Source organism: Ictidomys tridecemlineatus, chromosome 4 (genome assembly GCF_052094955.1).
Source record: "Ictidomys tridecemlineatus isolate mIctTri1 chromosome 4, mIctTri1.hap1, whole genome shotgun sequence".
Lineage (NCBI taxonomy): Eukaryota > Metazoa > Chordata > Mammalia > Rodentia > Sciuridae > Ictidomys > Ictidomys tridecemlineatus.
In genome coordinates this window covers 131185237-131199943 of record NC_135480.1, presented here as the reverse complement: position 1 = coordinate 131199943, position 14707 = coordinate 131185237, and the positions used below count along the sequence as shown (strand labels likewise).

The following is a 14707-nucleotide window of genomic DNA, read 5'->3' as shown; positions in this document are numbered from 1 at the left end:
AGTAATAGACAACTAAACACAAAGGGCTTGCATGTTTCTGTATTCTCCAAAGCTCATCATTGGATGCTTGGCTTCTAAAAGGAGATTATTATGTGATTGTTGGAGGAATTTTTCCTTAAGAAATTTTCAAGAGTAGATATTATCTAGGCTTAAAAGGGATGTATTCACTGTAGGTTCCAGGAAAAATATGCCTAATAATTATGGGAATAGAACAGAAAGGGTGGGGCCTAAGGGAACACAGTGAAAGGAAGAAGGGAGAATGTGATAAGTTTGAGGGAAACTGTCAATTAGGCTTCTAAACTTTTTCCTTTGAGTTTTCTTGCAGTTATAGATCTCAAACTTATCAAAGAAAAGAATTTTTATTTTACCATTTGAAGAGGATTGAGCCTCTACTACCCAAATAAATCTCTCCGATACGGAAAAAGCCCAGAAGTTCTAAAATGTCATTGAGAGCCTACCATTTGAAGACAAACTATAACATTGAAGAGTCTGGGTTTGCATTTTGCCAAGACCAGTATACAAATGACTCTCCCTTACTTTTATTTTTCCACCTACTACATTTTGAACTTGTTTTCTTCTTCTTCTTCTTCTTCTTGTTATTAGGGACTGAACCTAGGGCTTTATGCATACTAAGCACATGCTTTACTACTGATATTCATCCCCAGCCAGATCTTTATTTTTAAAACTGACAAATAAAAATTGTATGTATCATAATACAATATATTTTGAAATATGTATGCATTGTGGAATTACACATCTCTTTTTCTCAACATTCTAATAGTCATATTGTCTAATCATGGACTCTTGACATTTCCTTGAATAAGCTCCTAAAAAGAAGAGCGGACAAATCCTCAAGGATCTGGGAGTAGCTGGAAGTCAATCTTCCTCCTTTCATGGATATACACCTCTTGCTTGGCTCAGTGTCACTTCTGATTTCTTTCCCTTTCTTGTCTGAAGGAGACGGAGAGTGCCTGAGAGAAAAGAGTGGGTGTTGAAATCAGACTAGCAGCCCACCAGCTCACAGGCCCAGCTCACATGACTCTCTGCAGAGTGATGCCAAATTATTCTTTCTGCCCTCCAGGATTAATGCTCTCTAGGAGCTTCATAATGCTGAAGTTCCTGCCACCATGCGCGCGTGCACACGCACACACACACACACACACACACACACACACACACTCAAAAAGAGTATAATGCACACCTCTGTGAACTCCAATCTCAGAATGCAGCTGGCTAGAACCAACAGTGGGAAGCCTTTTCCTGGCCCCTGAGGACATAATGGAGAGTGGCTTTCTGGGAGATTGCTTGACTGGGTGGGGAGTGAAGACTTTAATTTCAAGTAATCTTGTTTGCACTTTCCTTGAGAAAAGGCTTGGCTTGGATGACACCTAATATAATATGATTTATCTGGTGTAAGTGCAAGAAGTTTTCTCTTCATTTTAATTTCCTCATTTCCTGAACATCAGGTGTTCTTTTTTGAGATTATTATTATTATTATTTTTTTATTTTTTCACTCTTGTTCTGTTTGGTCTCCTTTTTGAGAACAAAACAATTATTCAGGAGAAAGACTCAATTAAATTTTATAATATAGGGATACTAGGTTGACTATTACTTATATTACTTAACCAAAGACAAGCCAAATGAAACAATATAACTCTGTGATTTCCAGGCACAGAGCTTTAGAATAAGAGCCACACAAAATTGCTTCTCGTTATGATTTGAGGGGTGGCGTAAGCAAGCTTAATTGAGTTTGCAGGAATTTTGAAGTGGTTGTTTATGGAAGGCTGATCTTGCTGGAGAGATCCCCCTGGGCTCTACACTCTTCAGTTTCTTACTTCTCCTTTTCCTCCACCCTCCTGCCCCACCTTTTCCAGGAAGCATCCTTCCCTGCATAGAGATGGCCCTCTTCTCTCATCCTCTCCAGGACTCACCCCTGTTGAAGTCTGGCTGGGCACAAATCACGAGCCACTCAAGGAGGAACAAACTTTATTTCCGAACTCCACCGGCACACTCCACACACGCTCCCGGGAAGTCTCCCCAACGCCACCCACGCGGCTCCTCCAGGAACACCACACACCAACGGGAACTCCCTCCACCGGAACTTCACCAACCAACGCGAACTCCTCAGGAATCCCCGCGAGAGCTCAACCGGAACTCCACGGGAACTCCACCGGAACTCAAAAGTCATCGTCTTAATGGCTCGCTGGCGTCACCTCTCAACCACTACTTCTGGCAAAAATGCCACACGTCATCCCGACTCAGCTGTGGCCCTCAACACACCCCAGTGAGAGGAAGAATGGCATTTCTGACTGTGAGATGACGAAAATCTCGTGCCTATCAGTTCACATAGTTCAGCTGGGTAAGCAGGGTAAAGTCGATGCTCACAAGTGGCCAGTTTCTCTTCAGTTCTCAGTGGAATCCGAATCATACCACGTCTTCATGACATGAGTCAGGCTAGGGAACAACAGCAGGGGATACACACTGGAGGTGCATTTCCAGATCCCATTGGATGCCTGACACTGCAGATAGTGTCAAGTCCTATACAGTATATATGATATCTTTCTATACATTCATACTTACAATAAAGTTTATAAATTAGACACAGAGATTAATAGCAATAAATGATAATAAAATAGAATAATTATAACAATATGACATAATAAAGGTCATGTGAGTGTTCTCTCTCCTCTCTCAAAATATCTTAAATTTCTGTAGTAATATTTTTGAACCGTGGTTGGCCATAGGTTACTAAAACCAAAGAAAACAAAATCACAGATGAGTGGGGACTACTGTGCTGCTCTACAAATCTCCCTTTCCTCTTATGAGCTTATCTAAATCTACATTTGAAGGAAAAGAGTAAAAATTGATATTGGCCTCTGGTCCAAGTAGTGATTTCTCAGAATATTTGCCAGATATGAATAATAATACTTTGATCCCTCTCCCACTTGTGTGTTGAGGTCCCAATTGGCTCAGGAATCAAAGCTTGGACCACAACCAACACCTCATCAACCATTCATGCTCTAAGGGCTCTCCCTAGCTCCTCAACCTGCTTGTTCTGACTCTTTCCTGCAGTTTCCAAGTCTCACTACCATTCAATCTTGGTTCATTTGGTTTTGGAAACATTGAGATAGATTCTGCTTTTCCCCATTCCAGACTTCTTCCTACTGAGGAGGAGGCTGAGCAAGTATGGGCAGAGGCCAAACAATGGCGGCTGGTAGGGATAACTTGGAGGCAGGGAATGCTGCCCCACCCTTACTGCCTCCTTCTGTTTATCCTTTTGTCAACTTGGAAGACTTTGCCAGGGTAGAAAAGCCACACATTCCTGGTATAATTGATAGGGCGCTGTCAAACAGATGGTATAAGTGGTTTATTTTGAAGGAGTTTATTACCGGCCACAAAACTTCAAGTCAGCTATTTGCAGGGAGCCCTTATGAAGGAAGCCCCTGTTTGCGGCATCCACCCTCAAAGGCGTCTGACAGAGGACTTACTGTACTTTTGCACCCAACCACATTTAATCCATTTATAAGACCCCTTTGTATGAGAAGGCTTACCAGAGGAAATTAATGTAGGATTTTGCAAACAGCTCTTAAGAATGCCTTTTATATAGAACTGTATAGTTCTAAGAGCAAAGTGGGATCCCTCCCCTCCACATTGTTATGACTTGACATCTCTAGTATGGAAAGTTTCCAGCAAGTTCTGATAAGAAAAAGCTGGACCTTTTTGCTTTTGTGGAAACCACAGCCGAAGAAAGCCATTATATTATCTATTCACTTAGTCTCCTCTTATAAATACAAATGCTTAAATGCATTAAGAGAGTGGGCCCAAATTTGGGGAAGTGAGGTGGCAGCACTTAAAAGGCAGTGAGAAATTGAAAATCTAAGTTACAATGGCTGGTAATGTGGACAACTGAAGGTAAACGTGTGCCTTCCACAGAGGAAGGTATTCTCTGGCCTAGTAGTAAATTTTAGATCTTGAATTTCTGGGAATGGAGACAGAGTTTTTAATTAAAAGATTGACACATCAGCCAGGTGTGGTGGCCGCACTGCAGTAATCCCAGAGATCTGCAGCCTATGGTTGGAGGACTGCAAATTTGAGACCAGCCTCGGCAACTTTGTGACGGCTTATCTCAAAATAAAAAAAACAAAAGGGCTGTGGATGTAGCTCATTGGTAGAGCACCTGGGTTCAATTCCCAGTACTGGGGGGAAAAAAGAATTGACACATCAGCCTTTTACGTTTTTTGTTGTTGTTATTAGGGCATTGTGAATAAAGCAATTACCATTTTTTTAGACTTCATCATCTCATAACATAAGGAATAATATGACATCAAAAATTAAGGTGTCATCTCGTAAAGAATCATTTCCTTATATTTAGTGAGCCTATCCCTGGGTAAAAGGTCACTACCTTGGGATTTTTTTTTTTTTTTCCTCATTGCACAACAGATCTGAGTGTGTCCTTGCTGCCGCTGCCTGGCCCCAGTTCAAGACCTGGCATTAGTACCTGGGCTTTGAAGTGAGATGACCTGAGGTCAAGTCTATCCCTTTGTGACTGGTTGTCTGTGTGGCCTTGGGCAAGTTTGCCCAAGTCTCTGTTCTTGTATCTGTTAAGTGTGATATCTATTCTTTAAGAAGCTCTTGAGGGCTGGGTTTGTAACTCAGTGGTAGAGTGCTTGCCTGGCATATGCGATGCACTGGGTTCGACTCCCAGCACCACACAAAAATAAATAAGGTATACAATTTGATGTTTAAAAAGGCTGCTGAGAGAATTGAGTGAGGTAAGGGAAAAGTGACAGGGTTGTGACATGCTTAGCACTTGGCAGCTCTGACATGCCCTCTGGAGATTACAGAAGCAGGATATAGAGTGAAGGCAGAAATGCTCAACAGCTGACCTCAGAGGAACACAAGCTTTTTAGTTTTGTTTCTTTCTTACCTATATTCTATCACTTATATTTATAAGCAAGTCATTTATAAACAGTATAAAATTGAAAGAAAAGAAACAAAGTATAGGTAGCTCACAGAGGCTAGCTTTGCTGTTTTGGAAGCAGAGGGACAAAGAGATAAAAGTAACAATGTGGATTCCAAGTGCTGTTCTTCTTGGCTGGTTAGAGGCAGCTTCAATCTTAGGTGCAAGAATGCTCTCCCTACCATTTATTTTCTTTCTCCTGTTTTGTGATCATTTGTCAGCTTTTGGTTAATATCCTTCCTGATACTTTTGCCTGGAACTGCATGTTCCCTCAGCCACCATACTTTGTACTGGATAAACTGTCATCCTTCAAGATGTCTTCTTCTTAAAAATTTCTTCTGGTAACCAGGCATAGTGAGGCACACCTGTAATTCCATTGACTCAGGAGGCAGGAGGATTGCAAGTTTGAGGCCAGCTTCAGTAATTTAGCCAGACCCTGTCTCAAAACAAACAAACAAACAAGCCCATAAAAAGGTCTGCGGATGTAGCTCTGGGTTCAATTCCCAGCACCACATCTGCACACGCACAAAGAGGATTTTTCCTCTCTTTTTTCCTCACTCTTTTACACTGAATTGTAATTTTAACAAAATATATCTTTTTTTCCATCAAAGTGGGAGCTCTTGAAAAACAAATTTATAGTCTTACTGTGAAGAGTAACCCAGTTTTGCAGGTGCCACATTTAATATCAAGTAAATATTGAATAAATGTATCCAATGAGTGAAGATCAATGTATAGTTGGACAAGTGGTACCTGGTGTGTTGGAGCAAAATATTATGCACTGATTTGTGTTTCCCTCAAATTCACATATTGAAATCCTATTAGGGATTAGTAACCAGTGATGTGACTGTGTTTGGAGATGGGGAATCTTTAAAGAGGCAATTAAGTTAAAATGAAACCACTTAGGGTGGGCCTTCATTCAGACTGACTGATGTCCTTACAAGAAGATGCACCAGAAGATTAGGACACACAAAGAGACAGCAGGGATTCTCAGCCACAGGAAGAATGCCACAGGAGGACAGTGAAAAGGTGGCCATCTGCAAGCCAAGGAGAGAGACTTCAGGAGACTTCAAAATTGCCAATACCTTGACTTGGACTTCTATCCTCTAGAAGTATGGGAAAATACATTTCTGTTGGTTAGGCCACCTTGTCTGTGGTGTTCTGTTATGGCAACCCTAGCAAACAAATACACAGAGTAATGTGAATAGTCATTTCTGGGGAAAATGGTGATGTATTTTAAAAATCACTGGTGTAAAAAGAGGACTTAAAGGGAGGAAGTAACTTTGTAACAACTAAATAGCAACAATGGCAGTATTATTGAGTGCTTACACATGCAGACACTTGTCCAAGTGGTTTGAATGCATTATCTAATTTTTACAATAAGCCTAGGAGGTAGTATTGTCATTCCTATTTTATAAATGGTGAAATTGAGGTTTGGAAAGATTGGGTAAAATCTCATAGATCACCCAGGTGCTGAGCAGTGGAGTCAGACCTGGACTCAGGTTTTAATTCTGAAGCTTAGGATCATATTCTGCCACCTGATCAGGTTACATTCATTCCAAGTGAATAGTACCTTCAGAGCAGGCCAGAACAACACGGAATTTGAATAGTTTTTGAGGCATGTTTTCCTCAAAAACATTAAACTTCAAAGGAACATGACTTCAGAAATATATGGAAATATTATAGCTGAGGAGATTCTGAAAATTTGCTGATGGATGAAATTATGTATTTGGGAACTTGTGAAGACTTTTATGTGGAAACAAAATTGATTTTACAGTAGGTACTGAGTAAAGTCAAAAGTTACAAATGTGGGATATGCAAAACAAAATTGTGGAAGATTCAGCCTACATCATTCCCAATTAGTAATTTGCATGCGAAGAGCTCAAACCCTTTATGAATCTAGCAACAAATGAAGCAATGCCCATTGGCAGAGATGACAAGGTGGCAGAATTCTCATATAAGTGAGTTGCAGAAAGTTGGCTTAGTTGTAGTTTTTGTTTTGTTTTGTTTTTTTGTTTTTCACATAAGATCTTGGTTCTTTGTTTGTTTGTTTGTTTGTTTTCATCCCACAGAATTAAATTTAATAAACAAAAAGATTTGAAAGAAATTTTTTTGCTCACTAAGAATTCCTTCACCAAAGGCCTATTTAAAAAAGCTTTTAAACATCTGTTTTTATTAATGAAAACACACTGCTTAATTATACCACTGATTACTATCTTATACCAGTTGGAAAGTCGAGGAGGAGTCCATTAGCTGAAAATTCAATGCAATTTTTTTAGAAAATAAACCACAGTGAAATCTTGGAAGACTTTGAACGCTTTGCCACAAAACATTTTGTTTTAACCTCTGATCACTGCTTTAACGTTCTCTAACTTTTTTTGAAGACGGTTTGTGTCAACCATTGCTTTCATATTAGCTGTGTTTTCTAGCACTGGTTGACTTGGACTGAATTCTTGTCTTCTTGGAATTGGCCCAAATATTGATCAGTTTCCTTTGAAGTCTGTTCTTCCTCTGCTTCTGGAATAGCAGAAGAGAATCAGGGTTATTTTCCTTTTTTTTTTTTTTTTAATTTTCCCCCACCATGGCTTCTCTTGACATGTTTTAATGTATAGCACCTGCGTTAAATTCACTCCACCAAGCCAAGAGTTGGACTGTCTTGAAATCTATATGTGCTACAGCAAAATGTGATTTTAACCTTTATAGACCAAAGAGTACCCTTTATTGTCTACTGTCCTAAATTCTTTGGGGGAAAGATTAATTAATTGCAAGGAGAAGTTTGCTGCCTGTAATTATGTGGTCTGGGTAAGGAAAGGGCAGCTCAAGCGCAAGAATACAGCTTCTTTTACAAAACAAGACCTGACTTGGGTGGATAAAAGCAACCTTGGAAATCACACTAGGGAAAGAAACCAACCTAGATGTCACTAGGTTTTATTATGAAAGTAACAATAGTATGAAATCACTTTTCTTTTTTTTTTAAATTCAGGAACAACTTCCACTTATTTTTAGTTAGAGCTCATTATTGTTCCCTGGTCGAACTTTAGAAAAATTTAAGCTGAAAGAAATCAAACGTCCAAAATGCACCAGTGAAATTCTCCTTTACTTAATGACTGGAAAAGAATAGATGAGTGGGGCTGGAATTGTGGCTCAGTGGTAGAGGGCTTGCCTAGCATTTATGAAGCACTGGGTTCGAGCCTCAGCACTACATAAAAATAAATAAAATAAAAGTCTTTCAACAACTAAAAAATTAAAAAAAGAATTGATCAGTGGAAGGTTAGATGTAGCATCAAATCTTAAAAAAGAAAAGAAACTACCAAAAGGCCACACATTGTCACACCCAGCAGGAATAGGTATAACATGGACTTCTTTCAATAGAATTGGGTAAATATTTGACCTCCAATGTCATTATGGTTAATGTACATCCCAGACCTCAGAGGATATGGAGATGGAAGTTCTGCTTTCTGATTGGTTCTCTGAGAGTCTTTGGTTGCTTGAGAAAAACTGATCATTTACTCTGTCCTTTACTTGGTACAGTTCAACTCAATTGTTCAATGGATGAAACAAAAATGATCTCATCCTTTGATCATTTAACTTCATGTGGCTTGTAAATCAGTATATAATAATAACTTCTGGGTTAATTATTAACTCTCAGAAAATATTCTCACCAATAGCCTTCAGGGCTAATAACATTCCTTTATTTAATTCTGAAAAGATTAAGATGTGGTTGGCCATGAATGTCCCATAAAATCAAAGTTGATTACAATTACACTAATATTTCTAGAATTCATGTCTCTCTTGCCTTCCCAACAAACTCCCCTATGTTAAATTACTCATTTTGATAACTATGTGAGAAAAAGATGCACAGATGGTATTTCTGAGAATGGCATCAAAGCATTTAAAATGCGGACTGGCAACATATCGCGTATTTATATGTGAGTGGAAAATCATCTTTTGGCTATATTAATACTGCAAAAATAAACACACTTTGGTCTTGATGCAAAGTTTAAAGTTCTCATGGCAGGATCTTTTTGTTCACTTTGCTTACCAGGTTCAATAAAATAGTTGACATTTATTAAATGTCCATAGTTTGTTCCCATCAGGTCTACACCTTAGTGAGAAAGACATTCAAGGACTTTATGGTTTAATGGGGGAGAAGCAGAGGCACAAATGTGTACATGTAAACAAGCAGGGCTGGCGACGTGTAAACACGCACACATGATCCGGAGCATCTGTGCAAAGATACAGGCAGAAACTGACAGGAAGGATGAAGGGTGGGTACAAGAAACAGGTATCCTGCTGAAATGAGGTGAGTGAGGTTTTGTGAAGGCTCTGCCAGGCTTAGAACAGGATTTGTTTTCTACTTGTTAAAAAAAATGAGGATTCATCTACATACAAGAATGGAAGTTTTAATTCCAATTTTTGATGCAGCAAGGGAGGACTCTGTGGAATTTGCCCCAGAAGTGGTCCTCAAAATGGGGTTTGGACCAGCAGCTGCAGCATTCCCTGGGCATTTGTTTGAAATGCAGATGATCTGGCAGGTTGCCCCCAAGCTACTGAGTCAGGAACTCTGGGAGTGAGGCCCAGGGATCTGTTTTGGTCAGCCTGCCAGGAGATTCAAGTTGAGAAGCACTGTTCTAGGTGGTTCTCAGTCTGGAGCACTGATAGCACAGCTTGGCAACAGTAAGTCCAGGGGCCAGCTGATGTCCATAGGAGGCGTTCTACAAGGGGAGGAGGGGACAGTTAACAAAGGCCTTAAAGCCCACCACCAGAAACTGTAAGCGGGTATACTGCAGGCTGGTGTGTATTCAGTAGTAGAGGGTTTACCTAGTTTGTGGCCATACCATTGGTTTTACCCTTGGCACTGGGGTGAGGGGAAGAGGTTACATTGTGCCCCCTGAAATGTTCATGTTAGAGCCACAATACCGAGTTAAAGTCTTCAGAGAACGCTAACTTTACACTTCTTGACTTTATCAGCATGTTGTGTTATGATCCCTGAGACTTTCAAATATAATTTCCTTTGCTTTTAAGGAAAGGATGAGGTGGTGAGAAGGGGTTTTATAGGAGATGGGTAGCTGGGAAATGGCAAAAATAGGAAAAAGTAATTCCAAGAGGAATATAACACTGTAAAAAAAAAAAAAGTTGTTTTTGTTTTTTGATGTCTGACTATGTTGCCCAGAATGATCTCAGATTTGTGGGTTCAAGTGATCTTCTGCCTCAGCCTCCCAAGCGGCAGGAACTACAGGCATGTGCCATCATGCCTGGCTAGCAAAGTTATTCTTTAAAAAAAACCATTGTTATATAGCCCATATGCCTAGACTGGAGCACAATAGAATAAAATAATAATAAAAGCTAATATTTATATAGCTCTAATGTGCCAGGCATGTTCTGAAATATTTGCATATATTAATTCATTAATCCTCACAACATCTGAGATAGGGCTTACTATTTTTCCCACATTAAATGAGAAAACTCACACAGAGAGGTTAAGAAACTTAAGAAAGTTCACACAGCTAGAGCTAAGACTCAGGCGCTCAGCTATGTATTTCATGATTATGTTATGCTCCAAGAACTGAAATACTAGAAGACAGCTATTTCTATTGTGAAAGAGTAACTCATTGTTCTAAATTGTTTGGCTTTTGAGCATTAGGCTTTAGGGCCTAATGGCTTTCTTATTTAATTTTCTGGTTGGCCAGCCTAGTATTTCCTGGGTCTATCTAGTTCTCACAGAAGGTAAATAGGGCTGATTTTTGGGTGGGGTAAATCAGTTACCAAAAAAGGGTTAGGCTCAGTGCCCAGAACAAAGTTAGAAATGACTCTGAAATGATCTTCCCTCAGCCCGGAACAGTTTAGTGAAGGCTCAACAGCTCTGCAGATTTTGGGGCCCATCTAAAACGCTTGGGTTCCCCTCAGAGTCCCTGGAGAGAAAGCATGGAGGGGCAGTCAAGGACAGCCTGTGGACATCTTGTCATCTGTAGGTCAGCCTCATGATAATGGTTGGAGAGCGTGGACTCTGGAGTCAGACAAGTCTGTTTTTGTCCCAGCTTTTTCTTTTCCAGATGTGGGAACTTAACTGCGATGCCTCATTTTCCTCATTTATAAAATGCACATAAGATTCACGCTTGCCTTAGCGTTGTTGAGAAAACAAAATGAACAATATACTTAAAGTCCCTAAAACAATGCTGTGTTAGTCAGCTTTGCATCACTGTGACCAAAATACCGGACATGAACAACTTAGGGGAGGAAAGGCATATTTCACAAGTTCAGAGGATTCAGTCTATGGTAGGCCCACTCCATTGCTCTGGGGCCAAGAGGAGGCAGAACATCATGGTGGAAGGGTGTGGAGGAGGAAAACTGCTCTGATCACCGCCACCAGGAAGCATAGGGAAGGGGGAAGGGGCTGCAGGGAAAATGAATCCTTCCAGGGCATGCCCCAGTGACCCACCTCCTCCAGTCAGGCCCCACCCACCCATAATTACCACCCAGGAGTCCACGTAAACTAGGACGCACAGGTTAGGTTACAGCTGTCATAAACCAGTCACTTCACCTCTGAACGTTCCTGCATTGACACATGGGAGGGGCACCTCCTCTCCAAACCACAACAAATGCTTGGTACACAGTAAGCACTAAATACATTTTAGTTCTTCCTGTTGTTTATTGACCACCAACTATGTGCCCTTCACTGTTTTATAAGCTTTCACGGATAGTAATGACCACTGGTTCTTACAAAAATGCTTGACATGGTTGTTTCTCATTCCTCCTCCTCCTCCTCCTCCTCCTCCTCCTCCTCCTCCTCCTCCTCCTCCTTCTCCGCCACCTTTTTCTCCTCCTTTTCCTCCTTCATGGCTCTAGTGATAGAACCCAGAGCCTAATGTCTGCTAGGCTCTATCGCTGAGCTACATCCCCAGCACTGGGTGTCTCTCATTTTGCAGATGAAGAAGAATCTGAGTCTCTGTGGGGGTTCATTGGCCCCAAGCAGATTTAAGCAGGAAGTGACACCACCAGGCTTCAATCAAAGTGCCTTGGGCCCACAGCCCAGCAGCATGGCTGTCCCTTCTCTCAGTTGGACATGAAACCTTATTAGAATAATTGGAATGATTGTTCATGGGGTCCTGGGAAAGCATTACTGATTTACTGCTTTGTTCACACTTTATATAGCTTGATTTGAAGCCGCTTTTTGTCACTTCACGCATCCCCTTTCACTGTGTGTGGGAGTCCTTCTAATAGGTGATGTGTCAGCACAAGAATATTTGATGGGCCCTGTAACTTGTTTATTTTCTGCCCACATGAGTGATTGATAAGTGGTTTGCATGGTGCAGATTTTCTCTTAGGAAGTAACTATAGATCAGCCATCTGTCTGATGCCCAGACAGAGGCAGGACATCTTGCATCCCCAACACTTCTTTTTTTTTTTTTTTTTTGGCTTTAAAGCATTTATTGTATCATTTTATTGTATCATACCTGCATGATTTTCTCATGGTATTTGTAGATGATTTTTATTCTAGTTATTGTAGTTTTCAGTTCTATAGTTTCAATTTGGTTCTTCTATATGATCTTTTTTTTTGATGAAACTATTTTTTTTTCATTCTTTCAAGAAATTCATAATTACTTGTTGGAACAATTTTATGACTGCTTGAAAATCCTGGTTAGATAATCTCAACACCTGATTTGCTTTGGTATTATCATCTGTTGATGGTCTTTTCTTGCTTGAAATTGTGGATTACCTGGCTCTTGAGGTTGTGGGTGGTTTCTATTGTGTCTATTGTAGTTGTGAGATAGAACATTCCATATTGTAGATAAGAGGCAGTCTCCTTATTTAGGCTTAGCATGGAGCTTCTGGCCTACTTTTGTGGGCTGTGGTTCCAATGACAGCTCAATTTTCTGAGCTCTTGCACGCTCCTCTGCTGCTATATTCTTCTGCCACTGCTAGAACTTCTGAGCTATCCCTGTCTATGCCACCTATAGGGGCTGAATGCACATTCATGGGTCATAGTCTATGGGGAATAGGGAAACCCATAGTGACTAGGCCTGGGGCTCTTTCTCCTCTTGTGGGAGGGAGACATAAGACCCTACTGACATTGTCGCTATAGTAGCACAGCCTACACTTTCAGTGCTCCAAGTGTGCAGAGGGCATTGGATTGGCCCAGGGCTTTACTGTAGTCCCATGCAATTGGGTCAGTGCCCTGGGCATGGGTATGTGTGGAATGGGCAGCCCACCAGGACTTGAAGCTGCCACTGTGGGCAGAGAGGGCCACCAGCCCATCCCCTGGTTGTGGATTGATGGTTGCCGCCCCTACTAGGTCTCTGTTGGGCTTCCCTTCTCTTTCCTAGTCCTTTGACCACAGAGTGAAGGCTTTTCTTGGGATTTATTTCTATGCTTGTTGACCATACTCGGTTGCAGGTTTCTTCAGTGTCCAGCCCAGGAGCACGTGGGAGCGCGATTTACCACGACTGTCACTTCATATGCCACCTTCTCTTTTCCAGTTTTCAGAACTCTTTTATCATCATCTTTTGGATAATTTCCAGGTTGTTAGTTGTGTTAGAGGACAGAAACAAGGAAAAGTGAATCTATAGTATCTTGGAATCTGTATCATCTTTAAAACAAACTATTTTAGATACTTCTTGAAAGCAAATCACACATACATACATATAATTATAATTTATATAATTTAATTTCATATAATTATGAAATTATTATTATTATATACTTACAGAGTTATAACTATATATATATACATATATATTTGTTATTTGTGAGTGGAATGTTTAATTTTATGATTGTTCCTGATAAATTAAAGTATGAGTTAAAACTGAAGGTGGGGATTTCAGTGGTGTGGACAGATAGTGGGCATAGAGCATTTCTCTCTTTCCCTCCATGCTAAACACAACCCCCTTCTGTAGGCAATTTAAGAAGCAACCAAAGGGAAACTCTGAAAGATAAAGTGAGCTGGCCTGGGCCCCAGGACTGATGGCCAGACAGAGACAGGGCATCTTGCATCCTTCTGTGCCCCCATGCCTAGACCCAGTGTTTCCTAGCCCCAGCCTAACCAGCAAAGTTAGCTCAAGTAGACTCATTCTTCCTTGAGCTCCTCAAGTATACGGCAAAAAGTTGGGTGGGAGTGAGGTTTCATAGAGAACCCTGCAAAATAAACTGCCAGGGAAACACTCTCCTTCCTCCATGAGTGTGAGGCATCTCTTTCCCACCAAAAGGTACTGAGGAACGCCAGCTGATCTGTCAAGACAGACCCACCCACAGCCAGCCTCCTGGACCAGGGAGCCTCTTTGTTCTGCAGCTCAAGGTCCTCCTCCCTCCTCCAGGGGAGTGCATCAGTAGGAGGAATGCCTCCTCCACGGACCAGAAAGGAATTTTCTAATCCAGACAGGGAAGTCCTTCTGCCCTTTCAGGGCACCAGATAAACTCACCAGGCAGAAATAACAACAAAAATTTGCTGAAAATTAAGCTGTTGAAATCTAAAGACAAAATAAAAACCTTGAAATCAACCTATAACAAAGATTCTGATGACAACACATATTTTGTTGAAAATCACCAAAGGAGCCAGAAGGAAGAGCACCATGATTTCCAAAGATTGGAAGAAAATATGTTTCAATCATGAATTCTACATCTGGATGGTAAAATTATCCTTCAGGAATGAGAGGAGATAAAGACATTCTTGGGTGAAGGAAAACAAAGAGATTTTGCCCTAGCTCACTAACCTAAAAGAAGCTGAAGGAAGTCCTTCAAAAGAAAGGAAACAAA

At 40.8% G+C, this 14707-nt stretch overlaps 1 long non-coding RNA gene across 1 annotated transcript; it reads right to left on the bottom strand.

Annotated features, from left to right (window-relative positions):
* Positions 1-654: 654 nt before the first annotated feature.
* On the bottom strand, positions 655-2165 carry LOC144377250 (uncharacterized). Its single transcript, XR_013438058.1, has 2 exons — positions 1932-2165; positions 655-971 (listed from the first exon to the last, which is right to left on the bottom strand). It is a non-coding gene; the product is annotated as an uncharacterized LOC144377250 (long non-coding RNA).
* Positions 2166-14707: the final 12542 nt, after the last annotated feature.